This window comes from Lactuca serriola, chromosome 1 (assembly GCF_051521515.1).
Source record: "Lactuca serriola cultivar US96UC23 chromosome 1, Lser_US96UC23_V15, whole genome shotgun sequence".
Taxonomy (NCBI): domain Eukaryota; kingdom Viridiplantae; phylum Streptophyta; class Magnoliopsida; order Asterales; family Asteraceae; genus Lactuca; species Lactuca serriola.
Window position 1 is genome coordinate 117,583,394 of NC_136408.1, and position 18,035 is coordinate 117,601,428.

At 41.8% G+C, this 18,035-nt stretch overlaps 1 pseudogene; it reads left to right on the forward strand.

Annotated features, from left to right (window-relative positions):
* Positions 1–16,874: 16,874 nt before the first annotated feature.
* LOC145080184 (5S ribosomal RNA) lies at positions 16,875–16,995 on the forward strand (annotated as a pseudogene).
* The last annotated feature ends 1,040 nt before the right edge of the window (positions 16,996–18,035 follow it).

An 18,035-nucleotide genomic window follows, 5' to 3' on the forward strand; every position in this document is an offset into this window, starting at 1 on the left:
GGTGAGATAGGCCACTTCAAGAAGGATTGTCCAATAACAAAGAACTCCGGCGCAGACGAGGAAATACTAAGGATCACTGCCGCGGGAGAGACTACCCCGGACCCTCGTTAAATTATCTAAGGCGTTCGTTGTAACAGACTCATAAAACATGTTTAAAACTAGTGCAACTTGAGTCTTATCTTTTGCGAGACCCCGTCAGTAAAGGGACCCTCGTGCTGCGTATACTTGCCTTTTGTAGTATACCTTGTTCGCAGCATCATTCCTGTAGTTACTCTAAAGTACTATAAATCTGTTAAAAGTTGCACTGTTGTGTTTTGTCTGTAACGCCTTATGTTCAAATCTAGTGTCTTTACTTTCAAGTATGTCCGATATTAATATACCACTAGAGTAAATTCAATTTGCACAATACCAGTTTCGTGCACACATCTCTTTCTTCAAAATCGTCTTTCTAGCGAATCCTGATGGGTTTTGGTCATAAGACATCCTATGTGCTCATACAAACCCTAATGCTTGGATCTAGGTTTCTCTATTGTACATGCTTTGAATCCAAGACTATAAACCCTAATTCTAGCATATGAAAATCATTATTAACATATAAATGGGTTTAAGAACATACCTTGATTGTTATATAGCAATAACAATCCAATTCCTCCTTGAATTGACTTTGGAAGGCTTAGAGTCACAAGTGTCATTCCTCTAATGGCTTACAAACACCATAACCAAGTGGAGAAGGTATAAAGAGAGAGGAGAGAGGTAGGAATTCGTCCTTAGATGCTCTAGGGATCAAGTACCCGAAATCCTAAGGCCTTAGGGGTCTTTATATAGGGTTGGGATTAGGGTTTCAGTCCTTATCCTTATCTAGTTACTTGCCCATCAAGCAACCATAAGATAAGCCTTGAAAACCCTTATCTCTTGGACCTTTGGACGATTTTAAGGATATCCTTATCCTTGAATTCGTCCATCCTTTAACAAGGATAACCATTGCCCTATTTTGCAACTATTAGATAATTACAATTCAGCCCCTCTAGTTTAATTAATTACACTTGATCACAAAATTAATTCTTAATTAATTATTGACCAATATTAATTAAACAAATATGATTTCTCCTTTAATATATTATTCTTATAACATATTAATAAATCATAATAACCTCTCTCTCTTTATTTATTTCTCCAATCAAGTTGCTTTGGTGAAGGCAACCCAAAAGGACCATGCACCATCGGGTCAAGTACATACCAAAATAGTTATGGACTTAGACACTAATCCAACAGTCTCCCACTTGGATAAGTCTAATAACTATTCAGCGTATGACTTCAGATCCTGATCTGCAATCGTAGCTTTCCAAAGCCGCTGTCAACTCTGATCATATCAGATACGCGTGTCCTTAGATAAGGGATCATATATTCCTCCATTCTAGATATCATATGAGATATGATTTCAAATCATTCTCTTTGTACTATATCTCGATTCCTGATTTATGACGACTGACTAATTGAACAAATCAAATTAGCCCTAGCCCGGCCGAGTATTTACGTTTGTCATCATTAAACCATCAAGGGGCCCAAAAGATATCGCTTTTATCCTACTTTGAATAAAAGGAATGGATAAACTTTGATACAATGCTTGCTTGCACTCACTAACCAAATCACACACAACAATATGTTGTATAACACCAAGTTACTAGTGCGTTTACATATTATCAATGTGCAACCGATTCGCAAGATACAACTCACACATCTCGGTTTCAAGAATATAAGATGTTATCGTCTCACTAATCACTCGTGATACAATTCATGGAGTGATCAAAGTGAGCGTGGGTTTAATCCAATGCTCAAATCATATTCGTAAGCACTCATGAACGTTGTAGCAAACATTTGCTTATGTCTAATACTCTTCTAGACAATCCACACACCAATTCACGACAGTCTTCATTCATATCTACTTCCAATATATGAATGACTGTGGCCCATTCGAATAATTTGACTGTTCTTAACCAATTAAATTATTCTGGAAGTTAAAACATGCAAAGTGAAACACAAGAATAATACTAATCCCATATGGCCTCAAACCTTTGAGTATAAATAAAACGCCTTTTATTTATCACCATATCGATTACTCAATATTTGTCGTTTCGGTTAATCAACTTCTTACTTGAATTCCAACACTTGTCCCATGCTCCTAGCATGCACACCATGTTTACCTATGGTTCTTACTTTTGTGAAATAGACAAATTGAACACATTTCCAATCATTCTCATTTTACAACTCCAAATCCTTTTTCATAAGTTTAAGAATATCAATTCTTGCTACTTATAGAATATGCCAGATTCTAACACTTTATGCAACGATATTTTCGTAATGTCACTGCACCAAAGTCACAAAGACTATTGCCAATGATATTACAAAGTCTTCTATCGGAGATTGTTGCAAGACAATTCCTTAGATATGATGTCTCTCTCTCAAAGTACATTCCTTTGAACATCCTTTTGCATAATAGTTTCTAATCTAGACATAGATTTTCAATATTTACTTCCTAATATGGACACGCTTCCATATTTTCCTCATGACAACTCATTCTTAATAGAATCTTTTCTATTTGTAATGATGCCGATATGGTCCATCCAATATGGAAACATTTCCATAATTTCCAATACTATACTTCCAACTACTCACAAGCGACCAATCCTCGGTGAACTTTGGATTGTCCTTTGATAGTTGTTTAATTATTTTAGTCAAAACCGATTCTAGTTCTTTTTCCCTCTAAATGCGCTAGACATTTGGAAAATTTTAGAATGGTCAAACATTAAAGCATTTGCAATAGATCCTATACCCGAAGCGTATGGGACACGACACAAAATGTTTTATTTGCTATGTTCTCAAAATTCGAATTGTGAAGAGGAATGCTGTAATCATAATGGAAATTTTAAGAACACACTATGTACCCTTGACTAAGTTTATTAACATTTCTCAACCTAATCCTTTAGATTTGAAATGAAGCATAATATTCTCTCCCTTAATTATAGCAAAACAACTTTATAACCCTTACAACTTTGCAAGGTATAACTCTTGTTTTCTATAATTAATATTGCCAACTTTGCAATACGTGCCTTAATAATCATAACATTTATGCTCCCACTATCATGATGATTATTATAATACATAACACTTATGCTCCCACTAGCTTCGACATGTATTCATAAACATCTTAACTTTCAGAAAAACAATACTTATTGAATTTCTTAAGTTCATGTTTCTAATACTTAGTGCTTTGATAATCTTTTATCAAGGCTTCTTGAACTTATACACCTTTGCCTTAGATAGTTCATATGTGTGTCTAAACACTTAAGACTAATTGCCAAACCTCACAATTCAAATTATGGAAAGGGATACTGTAACCATAATTGAATTCGAGAATGCAATTTTACAATCACTATCTTCTTAAAATCATTCTTAGTGAAAGCATTTCCTCGCAATCATTTTCATGAAGGAGGAAATCTTATGACACTTAGATTTAAGCGGTGTATGTGTTCCTATCCTTGTGAATTTGTTAAAACCAAAGTTTACGACAAATTCAAACTCATATGGACCGAACTTTCTTAATCTTGATTTCTTGCCTTTATGGTAGCATGGCTGCCCACCATGTCTTCCAAGTAGTTAAGCAGCTCACCCTTTCCTATCAATGTACCTTTCATTGATTAAGGTGCTTTGCCTTTTATGCGTTCAAAATAAGAACTCATAGGACTCATATGCACAATTAACTCAATTGGAATGGCATAGAAAACAAAATAGTGTCAACACGATATGTTGTAAACCTCAACTTGTGTGCTAGTGATGATCAATAAGGTTTATTTGATTTGTTCTTGAAACCTTTCAAGACCATTAAGACTCCCACTGACTCCTTGACATATAATATTCTATTGTCAATAAGCATTTCTTGACAATTAAATATTCAAGAGTTAGTGTAGTTTTTTATCAAATCACTTCATAAATTGGTACTAGTTGGTCTTTGTCTTATCCAAGACATCACAACTTACCACATTTATTGAATGTTATAAACCTTCTTAATACTTTTTCACTCAATGTCACAATCTTAACTTTAAGACTTGTTTTGGAACGAAGTATGATTGACTTTTTGATTTAACCATTTCTTCAATTCTTGTTTCCTCTTCTTAAACATACAATTATACTTAGAGGATCAATTGAAATATGGTTCTTAATCATTAAGACCTATCATAAAGCATAAAAGATACTCTCCCTTCTTCTTAGAATGGAGAAACTTTTATCTTTCTGCCTACTTGATTCTTGTTATTCGTTCTACTATTGATTTAAACTTTTTTCAATCAATTCAGAATTACACTTAATCTTATAAGTATAATCATATTTACTAAACCTTTAGTAAATTATGACGAATATCTTGTTACTCTTATGGTGGAATTTGATCAACACATAACTTTGTGTACTCAATCTCCTAGTCCTTCACTTGACACTTTGTCAATGAATTAGTCTAATTTCCAAATACGAAATTTCTCATTCATCGTGGATCCACGTTGCATGATTCCAAGTTTCTGTCCAATTGAAACTTGGGCGATGAGAAACTCTCCTTATTTGGTAAATTCTCGACTTTCCATAAATAACATAATAAGAACCAAATCCATTATTGCTAATAATAGAAACATTTTAACATCAATTTTTTTTCATACACGCCATTGTAAGGATAAATAAATAAAATTTAAAGTCAAAATTTATTTTATTGCGGAAAAATTTGTCCTTACAATGCAACTCATTGAAAAACTTATGCTAATACATATTTCTTAGCAATGTAATTCTAACTCTAAGTAGTAGCTCAAGAATCTAGTCTTCGAGAAATGCGATCGAAATCCATTCCTTCACGGTTAGATTCTGCTCACTTCTTCCTTTAAGCTTCCTTTCTTTTCTTCGATCCTTCAAAACATCAATTGTAATCTTATCACATTATGTATTCAGAATCTAGAATGAAGCTTAAAAGAGTTAGTCAATGGATTTTACCTAAATTAGAGCCATACGTTTCGAATCTCCCATCTCTTAGATCTCTTAGGTAAATAGGGCAGCTTCGTCTCCAATGCCCCTTCTCTTGGCAATAAAAGCAAATCGACTCTCTTGGAACAACACATGGAACCACTTCAGACATTGCCTTTCTCTTATGATCAAACTTTTCGATCATAGCATGTCTTTCGTTTCCATTGTCTATATCCATATAGGTTTTGAAGGCAGATTCACCAATCAACTTTGCTTTTCTATTGCGCCAAACCATTGTTGATTCAGCAGCAATAAGCATATAGGTGAGATCTATAAGGGCCACGTCGTAGTTCATCATATAGTACTCTCTTACGAACTCACTATATGAGTTGGGAAGTGACTAAAGAACCCAATCAACAGCCATTTCCTCATAGTCAACGGATCCTATCAATGTGTGACTTCATCCCTAGGACGTGTGCACACACGGATTTTCCTTCTTTATGTTTACTTGCCAAAAGGGCTTGAGTGATCTTGAACTTTTCAAGCCTTTGATCTTTTGGGTTAGGGAGAATAATTGGAGGAGGTAGAGGAAGTGAAGTATGATCTCTTGTTCCTCGATCAAATCGTGGAATATCATCTTCATGTGGAATGCTTGTTCCACGGGATTTGGGAAGACCATAGTTGTCGAACTTTGACATCTACAAAACAGGAGAAAATGAATTCAAGTTAGTTGATTGATTGAGTCCTTAGTAAATCACCAAAATGAGATACTAAGGCTAGGACCCAACACAATATTCTACAACTCGGGAGAGGGATGCCGTAACCCTAATTGCAGAATATTTGAAGGTAAGTGAATGACGATTCACTAATTTCCACCATGAAAAACGAAAAAGAAATTTAAGTTTTAAATCTATGAAAACTCCTAGATCCTTTGAGATTCATTGAACTTTCAATGACATGTTTGAATCTCGATATGTCCCTCTTGTTTGTGACTGGGATGCCGAGGATCACAAAGCGGGTGTGAATAACCATGCAAACTACATGGTGCCCTCACATGTTACAGTCACCTATTCGATGTGCCGGTAAACCACACACGCTCCACCGAACTATGACAAACATTGAGTCACCCTTTGCTACCTTTGCTTAGAACCATTTAGTGTGCCGGTAAACCACACACGCTCCACTAACGTCTTTGCAAGGGTACAAAGTGTAATTTCATGGAATTGCATCAATTCACTTTTGCCTAAGTAACTAAGATTGGGAATTTTATGATAACATTTAGTTACTTTAATAATTTATACTTATAATGGAAGGTTTCGTCCTATCCTACCCGTTTGGCTAACGACCCTCCACTAGTCAAGAGTGCGGTGGGTAAGAGTGGATACCCATTCAATCGCCATTTTATAGGCAATTTCCTTAAACACCCCTTATAGACCAGCTTCGTGAATAAGGCCTACTAACGGTAAGACTGACTTTTACTCATACATATATAATGTTAGACTTTTAATGTTATATATAGTATATGGTGTATTTTATACTTTTAAAATACTAGGTGGTCTAATTTAACAATTATACTTTTAATTCAATTAAATTGTAAACCTAAACTTTTATGGATTTATTAAACTTCTTTTAATTATACACCTTAATTAATTAATAAAACCATAAGGATGTGATTTGAACTTTTTCAAAACAATACTAGAGTTTTAGAATTTAACATTCCTAACTAAATTTTTAATCAACTTTTAAATTCCAAAACTTGAGGGCAAGTTTTGAAACATTTCAACACATTAGGGTTTAGAATTTAAATATACATCAAAATTAAACCATTTAATCAAAATTTAAATTCCAAAACTTGAGGGCAAGTTTTGAAACCTTTTTCAAAACATTAGGGTTTCAACTATTTAAATTTCAAAACAACAAAACTTTTGGGTTCAAATTTAAACTATAAAACCTAAAGGGGAAAATATGAACCTTTTCATAACAACAAGGATCAAATAACAAATAATTTAAATTAACATTTAATCACATAATTATCCATATTTGATTTATTTAATGATTTCTTGCAAAACAATTTATCAATTTACTTGAAATAATTAATCAATTATCTTATAAGGAAACAATTATCTTATAAATTGATAAATATCTTCAATTAGATCAAAAAAATAGTCAAATATATCATATAATCGGATTAATATTGATCTAACATGATAAGGTAACTATCCATAAGCAAAAACAGCAAGAAATCCCGGATATACCTCTGTCTGACGCACTGACTCGCCGAGTCACCCTCTGGAACTCGCCGAGTAGGGATGACTCGCCGAGTCCAAGAGTGACTCGCCGAGTCAGGTTGAACAATGAGGCCAAAACACGTTTTCAGTTACATCAAGCATCAATACAATAGAAACCAATCATGTCTCTGATACGACTGATGGGTTTTGGTTATAAGACATCTTATATGCTCATACAAACCCTAATGCTTGGATCTAGGTTTCTCTATTGTACATGCTTTCAATCCAAGACTATAAACCCTAATTCTAGCATATGAAAATCATTATTAACATATAAATGGGTTTAAGAACATATCTTGATTGTTATATAGCAATAACAATCCAATTCCTCCTTGAATTGACTTTGGAAGGCTTAGAGTCACAAGTGTCACTCCTCTAATGGCTTACAAACACCATAAGCAAGTGGAGAAGGTATAAAGAGAGAGGAGAGAGGTAGGAATTCGTCCTTAGATGCTCTAGGGATCAAGTACCCGAAATCCTAAGGCCTTAGGGGTCTTTATATAGGGTTGGGATTAGGGTTTCAGTCCTTATCCTTATCTAGTTACTTGCCCATCAAGCAACCATAAGATAAGCCTTGAAAACCCTTATCTCTTGGACCTTTGGACGATTTTAAGGATATCCTTATCCTTGAATTCATCCATCCTTTAACAAGGATAACCATTGCCCTATTTTGCAACTATCAGATAATTACAATTCAGCCCCTGTAGTTTAATTAATTACACTTGATCACAAAATTAATTCTTAATTAATTATTGACCAATATTAATTAAACAAATATGATTTCTCCTTTAATATATTATTCTTATAACATATTAATAAATCATAATAACCTCTCTCTCTTTATTTATTTCTCCAATCAAGTTGCTTTGGTGAAGGCTGTAACAGCCCGAAATCTCAGGTATTGTTTAAATTATGTTTTTGGGTGATTTAAGAGGGGACTCGGCGAGTTGGAGCCTAGACTCGCCGAGTAGGATCGCAGACTTGGTCGCGGGATCGCGACTGGACTCGACGAGTCCAGGTATGGACTCGGCGAGTCGACGCTGTTCAGCAGAAACCCTAACCGTTCGGTTTTGGATCGTATATAACGCTCTTAGGTGCCGTCATTGTTCGTTTTAGTCGATTGAGAGGAACCCTAATCGGTTGTGGGCATCTAGAGCAAGATTGGAGGATATTAGGGCTTGAAGAGGTTGTGGGGCAAAGAGAAGAAAGGTTTTGGCTAAAGGAACAGCAAAGGATTTGAGTTCTGCGGTTTGGAAACACAGAGAGGGCGTATTCCAGGTAATATTTCGGATTTCCTTCTGTTGTTTGTTGTGTTTATGAAGTTAGGGTTTATGAAACCCATTTAGTGATTAAAGGGGTTATTATGTTATTACCCAAACGTTTATACCCCCAGTAATGAGATGCTTAGAAGCCCAGAAAGTCCCATGGTTGTATATCTCGGGACCACACGTAATTCAGGAAGCAGATGCTCGTCTGCATGGCATGGACTCGCCGAGTTGTTCTTCCGACTCGGCGAGTAGCTTGAAGATTTACTGGGACTCGCCGAGTTGTTCTTCAGACTCGGCGAGTGGAGTCGGGGTGGCCCCGCGATTCTTTCAAGGGTAACTCGTCGGGTCGAGGAGGGTACTCGACGAGTAGATAGGGAATCTCAGAAAGTTGGAGGACGTCTAGACTCGCCGAGTCATCATGGTACTCGCCGAGTCCGGTCGAGCTGACCGTTGACCGTTGACCAGAGTTGACCTAAGTCTGACTTCTTAGGGATAGTCACCCTTAGAAGTTATAAGTGTTAATGAGATATGTGATATTATAGGAAGGTTGTAGCTCGTCGGATTGTGCACGAGTGATTTCAGGAGTTGCTAGCTTTCAGCATTCACGAGGTGAGTCTTCTCACTATACTGTACCCGGAAGGGTTTGACTGTGTGACCGGAAGGTCGGATATGTTATGTGATATGTATGCTATATGTGGTAAGTTAATTGTTATGTGTGTTATGTATGATATGTGGGCCGGAAGGCAATATGTTATGGGCCGGAAGGCGATTACGTTATGAGGACCGGAAGGTCAGGGCCTGGAAAGGCGTATGTGCGTAAGTGTATATTGGGGAACTCACTAAGCATTTATGCTTACAGTTGTTGTGCATGTATTTCAGGTACTAGCGAGGACCGTGGGAAGGCGCCGGCATGATCGATGCACACTGAAGATTGTCTTTATGATCTTGGGATTTGAATAATTGTATTTGACAGAATAATTAATCTATTTATGCCTTGTTTAAAATGGAAACAATTATGTTTTTAAAAAAAAAAAAAAATGAAAAATTTGTTTGAAAAATTTGAGCTGTTACAATTGGTATCAGAGCCTTGGTTTGAGGGATTCGGGTGCACCTTAGGGGGTAACTGAACTCAAACCGAGGATTTGAGAAAGCTTTTCAAATAAAGGCATAAACTTTTGTAAATGGTTTTGTGGTAAGCAAGAAAGAAGCAGTGTGTACGATCAGTCAGCGCCCGAACGGTAAAGATCCCCAAAATACCTTACAATATTATATGATATGAATCGTTATGCATGCTAGAAGACTAGGTATTCATGATAGGACTAGAGTGGCCTGATTTGTGATGCCTTAGTCTAGGGAAGTTGCCTGTATGAGATGCTTTGCTAGTATGCGGGTAGATAGGGCGTATCAGAAGTAGAGTACTCACTATCCGGAGTTTGGGGAGGAGGACTTGGGATGAACATTGATGCGGTGTGGTCGGTAGTATTGGGCCCGTACTATCGAGGACACCGGGTCAGTGGGAGGCCCAAGTAAGAATCCCTGGATATTTGGGACTGAGTAGGGTTGCGTATCGAGTGCGATAATACTCGGTAGAATCTCTGATAGTTTTATGTTGTATTTCAGAGATATCATGGTTAGACCGCGTCACGGAGCAAGTACGAGCGGTGTGAGTGACGCGGATATTCGTCAGATGATCCACGAGGAGGTGGCGGCGGCGATCCGGGCTGAGATCCCGGAGATGTTTGGGTCTATCAAGACCACCCTGATGGAGACGTTCGACGAGCGGTACGCCGCATTGACTGAGGCTGCAACCGCTGCAGCTACCGCAGCTGTGGCCGCTGCTAGGCCACAGGGGGGTGATTCATTGCTGTTCCGAGAGTTCAGCAACACGAAGCCACCAGAGTTCGATGGGACGCAGGATCCGATTGCTGCGATGAGGTGGATCGCAGATATAGAGGGGTGCTTCTACACTTGTTCATGCCCGGAGCACCTGAGGGTACGGTTCGCTTTGAACCAGCTCCGTCTGGGAGCAAAGGACTGGTGGAAGTTCGTGACGGCGAACTTCACTTTGGCAGAGACAGCGGCAGTGACATGGGAGGGGTTCACTACCATGTTCAGGGAGGAGTACGTTCCCCCGGTGGAGCGGGAACGATTGGTTCAGGAGTTCTTAACCCTCAAGCAGGGTACTGATTCGGTGGCGGCGATCACGCGAAAGTTCCATGAGAGGGCGATGTTTTGCCCCGAGCTGGTGGCCACAGAGCAGGCTCGGATGAGCCGGTATTTGGGTGTTCTGAGGAGGGAGATCCGGGAGTTTGTGTCAAACTCCACTTACGATACTTTTACCGAGCTTCAGGCGAATGCCAGGAAGCGTGAGATCGAGTTAGAGACTCAGGCCAGGGAGGAGGCCGAGTCTCAGCAGGCAGACCGGCGGCCGGCTCAGTCTCAGCCGGCAGCCAAGCGGATCAAGTCCGCCGATTCGAGGACGGGAGGTTCGAAGAACCGCACTTGCGTAAAGTGCGGCAAGGGTCACGATGGGGCGTGTCGAGCCGGTGCCTGCTACATGTGCGGCAAAGAGGGGCACATTGCTAGGGAGTGCCCCAAGGGGTTTATGGTTTGCTTCCATTGCAACCAGACCGGCCATCGGAAGGCCGAGTGTCCGCAGCTTCGTCAGGGATCTGCACCTGTTGCCAGGACTACTGAGACTCGACCGGTGAAGGTCGAGGCCCCGAGGGCTCGTGGGAGAGCCTTTCAGCTGACTGCGGAGGAGGTCCGCGCTGCGCCCGATGTTGTGGCAGGTATGTTGTAAATTGTGTAATTATTTTAATGTCGATATGTTATGCTTATGTTATTATGCGCGTAGGTACTTTCCTTGTGAACTCTGTGCCTGCCTTAGTGTTATTGGACTCGGGTGCGAGTAGGTCCTTTGTGTCCTTAGCCTTTAGACAGCAGATCGGCGTTAGTCGTGAGTCGTTGAGTCGACCTTTACGAGTTTCTATAGCTGACGAGAAAGTGATTCGTGCTACGGAGGTTCTTCGGAAATGTGTACTAGAGATTTTCGGGGTCGAATTCCCGATTGATCTGATTCCTATTGCGATGGGGGATGTCTGTGTTATCGTGGGCATGGACTGGTTGAGCCGATTCGGCGCTGTCATCGACTGCGAGCGTCAGTTGGTGACCATACGAGACCATAGTGGGGGAATTCTTTCGGTGTACGGTGAGGGTACCCGTTCAGGATCAGCTTTTTGTTCGGCCGCTAGGGCGAGGCAGTGTCTACAGCAGGGCTGTAAGGGTTTTGTGGCGTATGTGATGGATACGCGGGAGGTTTCCGAGAGACCGAAGTCAGTTAAGGAGGTTCCTGTGGTGCGTGAATTTTCAGATGTTTTTCGCGAAGAACTGCCGGGAGTACCTCCTGTGAGGCAAGTAGAGTTTGGTATCGATCTGGTTCCGGGGGCCGCGCCTATTGCTAAAGTGCCCTATCGTCTTGCACCTCCAGAGATGCAAGAGTTGTCCTCGCAACTCCAGGAGTTGCTGGGAAAGGGATTCATTCGGCCGAGCAGCTCGCCTTGGGGAGCACCTATTTTGTTCGTCAAGAAGAAGGATGGTTCACACCGGATGTGCATTGATTACCGGGAGTTGAACAAGCTAACGGTCAAGAACCGTTACCCGTTACCGAGGATCGATGATTTATTCGATCAGTTGCAGGGAGCATCTTGGTTTTCCAAGATCGATCTGAGATCAGGATACCATCAGGTGAGGGTACGGGAAGAGGACGTCCAGAAGACAGCGTTTAGGACACGATATGGGCATTATGAGTTTGTGGTGATGCCTTTTGGACTCACCAATGCCCCGGCTGTGTTCATGGACCTCATGAACAGGGTATGCAGGCCGATGTTGGATCGGTCAGTGATTGTGTTTATCGACGACATTCTGGTGTATTCGAGATCTAGAGAGCAGCATGAGGAGCATTTGAGGGAGGTCCTTGGGGTATTGAGGTCGGAGAAGCTTTATGCAAAGTTCTCCAAATGTGACTTCTGGTTGCGGGAGGTCCAGTTCCTAGGACATGTGGTTAATCAGAAAGGGATATTGGTCGATCCGGCCAAGGTTGAGGCGGTGATGAGTTGGGAGGTGCCGAAGTCACCCTCTGAGATCAGGAGTTTCCTTGGGTTGGCAGGGTATTATCGGAGATTTATCAAGGATTTTTCCAAGATCGCAGTGCCACTCACCAGATTGACCCGGAAGGGTGTTGCATTCTCATGGGGGCCTGAGCAGCAGACCTCCTTTGAGACACTTCGCCAGAGATTGTGCGAAGCCCCGGTATTAGCTCTCCCAGAAGGGATGGAAGATTTCGTGGTATATTGCGACGCATCGATTTCGGGATTGGGTGCAGTATTGATGCAGAGGGGTCATGTGATAGCTTATGCGTCGAGGCAGCTGAAGCCTCATGAGACGAGATATCCCACGCATGATTTAGAGTTGGGGGCAGTAGTGTTCGCTCTCAAAATTTGGCGTCACTACTTGTATGGGGTTCGATGTACGTTATACACGGACCATAAGAGTCTGAAGTATTTGATGGATCAACCCAACCTAAATATGCGTCAGAGGAGGTGGTTGGATGTGGTCAAGGATTATGATTGTGAAATCCTGTACCACCCAGGCAAGGCTAATGTGGTAGCCGATGCATTGAGCCGCAGGGCGGAGAGCACTCCATTGCGAGATGTATGTTTGAGACTGACCGTGATGACTCCAGTATTGGACGCTATTCGTGGAGCCCAGGCAGAGGCTGTACGACCAGAAATGCGGAGGAAAGAGCGGGTTATGGGGTTAATCTCAGAGTTTGTCAAGGATAGTCGAGGCCTTATGACGTTTCAGGGTCGGATTTGGGTACCGTTCGTGGGCGGTACGCGTATTACGTTGATGGAAGAGGCTCATAAATCGAAATTCTCGATCCATCCCGGTGCTACAAAGATGTATTTGGATTTAAGGAAGGAATATTGGTGGCCCTGTATGAAGAGGGACGTAGCATGGTTCGTTGAGAGGTGCTTGACCTGCCGTAGGGTTAAGGCCGAGCACCAGAGACCGCATGGCAAGTTGCAGCCATTGGAGATCCCCGAGTGGAAGTGGGAACAGATCACTATGGATTTTATCACCAAATTGCCAAGGACTGCTAGGGGAGTTGACGCAATTTGGGTGATTGTGGATAGGTTGACAAAGAGTGCACACTTCCTTGCCATCAGTGAGAGTTCTTCAGCGGAAAAGTTGGCGGAGATATACGTGAAAGAAGTGGTGTCTCGGCACGGGGTGCTGGTCTCGATTGTGTCAGACCGCGATGTGCGCTTCACTTCCAGGTTCTGGAAGAAATTCCATGAGGAGCTGGGTATTAAATTGCATTTTAGTACCGCATACCATCCCCAGACAGACGGTCAGAGCGAGCGGACGATTCAGACGCTGGAGGACATGCTCCGGGCGTGTGTGTTAGACTTCGGGGGTAGTTGGGATGCGTATTTATCATTGGCAGAGTTCTCCTACAACAACAGCCATCATTCGAGCATTGGTATGCCACCTTTCGAGCTGTTGTATGGTAGGAGGTGTCGGACCCCCATTTGCTGGGGAGAGGTGGGACAGAGAGTGATGGGCAGCACGGAGATCGTGCTCCAGACGTCAGAACAGATTCAGCGAGTGAGACAAAGGTTATTGACTGCCCAGAGCCGACAGAAGAGTTATGCTGACAGGCGCCGATCCGAGCTTGAATTTCAGGTCGGCGACTTCGTTCTCCTGAGGGTCTCTCCTTGGAAGGGAGTGATTCGGTTCAAGAAGAGGGGCAAGTTGGGGCCCCGGTATATTGGGCCTTTTCGTGTGATTGCAAGGATAGGCCGGGTAGCCTATCGGTTGGAATTGCCAACAGAGTTGGGTCAGATCCATGACACTTTTCATGTGTCGCAGCTGAGGAAGTGCATAGCCGATGAGTCGGCAGTGGTTCCATTGGAGGATATTCAGGTGGATGCGAGCCTGAATTACGCGGAGAGACCAGTGGCGATCAGAGATCGGAAGATCAAGGTTCTGAGGAACAAGGAAGTACCCTTGGTGTTGGTTCAATGGCAACACCGTAAGGGATCGGAAATGACTTGGGAACCGGAACGCGAGATGCGGGAGCAGCATCCGGAACTATTTGCGGAGTGAGACTTCGAGGGCGAAGTCTAATCCAAGTGGGGGAGAGTTGTAACAGCCCGAAATCTCAGGTATTGTTTAAATTATGTTTTTGGGTGATTTAAGAGGGGACTCGGCGAGTTGGAGCCTAGACTCGCCGAGTAGGATCGCAGACTTGGTCGCGGGATCGCGACTGGACTCGACGAGTCCAGGTATGGACTCGGCGAGTCGACGCTGTTCAGCAGAAACCCTAACCGTTCGGTTTTGGATCGTATATAACGCTCTTAGGTGCCGTCATTGTTCGTTTTAGTCGATTGAGAGGAACCCTAATCGGTTGTGGGCATCTAGAGCAAGATTGGAGGATATTAGGGCTTGAAGAGGTTGTGGGGCAAAGAGAAGAAAGGTTTTGGCTAAAGGAACAGCAAAGGATTTGAGTTCTGCGGTTTGGAAACACAGAGAGGGCGTATTCCAGGTAATATTTCGGATTTCCTTCTGTTGTTTGTTGTGTTTATGAAGTTAGGGTTTATGAAACCCATTTAGTGATTAAAGGGGTTATTATGTTATTACCCAAACGTTTATACCCCCAGTAATGAGATGCTTAGAAGCCCAGAAAGTCCCATGGTTGTATATCTCGGGACCACACGTAATTCAGGAAGCAGATGCTCGTCTGCATGGCATGGACTCGCCGAGTTGTTCTTCCGACTCGACGAGTAGCTTGAAGATTTACTGGGACTCGCCGAGTTGTTCTTCAGACTCGGCGAGTGGAGTCGGGGTGGCCCCGCGATTCTTTCAAGGGTAACTCGTCGGGTCGAGGAGGGTACTCGACGAGTAGATAGGGAATCTCAGAAAGTTGGAGGACGTCTAGACTCGCCGAGTCATCATGGTACTCGCCGAGTCCGGTCGAGCTGACCGTTGACCGTTGACCAGAGTTGACCTAAGTCTGACTTCTTAGGGATAGTCACCCTTAGAAGTTATAAGTGTTAATGAGATATGTGATATTATAGGAAGGTTGTAGCTCGTCGGATTGTGCACGAGTGATTTCAGGAGTTGCTAGCTTTCAGCATTCACGAGGTGAGTCTTCTCACTATACTGTACCCGGAAGGGTTTGACTGTGTGACCGGAAGGTCGGATATGTTATGTGATATGTATGCTATATGTGGTAAGTTAATTGTTATGTGTGTTATGTATGATATGTGGGCCGGAAGGCAATATGTTATGGGCCAGAAGGCGATTACGTAATGAGGACCGGAAGGTCAGGGCCTGGAAAGGCGTATGTGCGTAAGTGTATATTGGGGAACTCACTAAGCATTTATGCTTACAGTTGTTGTGCATGTATTTCAGGTACTAGCGAGGACCGTGGGAAGGCGCCGGCATGATCGATGCACACTGAAGATTGTCTTTATGATCTTGGGATTTGAATAATTGTATTTGACAGAATAATTAATCTATTTATGCCTTGTTTAAAATGGAAACAATTATGTTTTTAAAAAAAAAAAAATGAAAAATTTGTTTGAAAAATTTGAGCTGTTACAAAGGCAACCCAAAAGGACCATGCACCATCGGGTCAAGTACATACCAAAATAGTTATGGACTTAGACACTAATCCAACAAATCCGTCATTCCAGAACACCGAAGTGCTCATTCATAAAGTACTTCATGTTTCTTATCCTTTCCGAAGAAACCTCAGCAAACCTCCCCGAAGTACCACTCATACAGTACGTCAAGTTCAATCCAAAGACCCATACGGTTGATCTATCGTTGAAGAATGTATACATAAGGGTGGTATATAATCAAGGTTCTACAGGTTTAGAATTGATAATTCCACTTTAACTTCTTTTCCTCGTTGGGATGTGAGGTTAAAGAATAATCATTTATTCGACTACCTTTTCAATCTTAATTATATACGACTCGTATACATGAGACTCCGATTGATGAACCATGTATGACTTCTAATATGAACTTCAGGACAAAGACTGCCCAAGATTACGAGTGCTTGCATCGTCATGCGAACGAACTTAGAACCCAATACGACTCCTGTAACCCGACCGCCCTACAATCACACACCAACGGAGACACGAGAACCGTCCGGAGAGCTTAACGACTACTCAACAAAAGAATGAGAAGACCAAGCTCCTCACCTTTGAGAACTCCAGTCTTATTCTTCAAGAAGACAGACTTCAGTGTGTGCGATCATACCAGCACTAATGCACCAGATCCCATCAGAACTCCGTAGTTAAGCGTGCTTGGGCGAGAGTAGTACGAGGATGGGTGACCCCCTGGGAAATCCAAGTGGGAGGCCAAATCCTTTTGGACGCCTCACACTGGAAAGGCTTGATACGCTTCGGAAACAATAGTAAGCTAAATCCAAGATAGTTAGGACCTCCGGGATTCTTGCCCGAATCGGCCGTGTAACTCACAAACCCAACCTACACCTACACCATGAACTCAGTAACGTACATTTCACCCTTCACGTCTCGAGCTTGAAAACGTACCTTTCCATCAGGAATCTCGTAATCCCAGTCAACGTGATCGAGATCAACAAGATCCTCGCCTTCGTGGAAGAACCTATAGAGATCATGGACCGTGAGGTCAAGCAGACGAAGCAAAGCCGCATCCCGATTGTGAAGGTTCGCTGGAACGCCAAGTGAGGACCAAAATTCACATGGGAGCGTGAGGATCAAATGAAATTGAAATATCCTCATCTATTCTCTTAGTTATCTGTAACTACTTTATTTGCTTAGACTTTAATTTCGGGATGAAATTCCCTTTAACGGGGGGATGATGTGACAACCCGAAATTTTCATTTGTTCAAACTTTAATGTCAAGCACTTCAATTAAAATTCAATTACATTCCTAATAATTGTTAGCCAATTTAAAGTCAGTTTGAGTGTTTTTAGTAGTTATTCTTCAAACGAACGGATTAAAGGAAGTACCGTCTCGAGTCTTGGAGTTGCAAAACTGCACATACGACCTTAATAAGGATTTCACGGCCAAACTTTTCGAGTTTGGGCCGTAAACTCCCTAGTGGCCATGAAGTCATGCCTTAGGCATGAGTTTACTCCCCAAACACCTCACTTTTCACTTCCATTCTCAAGAACACCCTCTATTATCTCTCAAATATCTTCCCGTCTTTCACATGATCTCCCAAAAATGTAAGTGTTTCTCGACTTGAATTGTTGTTATAACCTAATACCTAGTGTTTATACATCATTTCATCCATTGAATTTTGTGTTTTACTTAGATCTTCAAAACACCAAGAACACACACTAGTGTTCTTGGACCTTAAACACCAAATCAAGCTTCTATCTTGTAAGTACACTTGCCCTAGCTTCTTGGGTTCTTA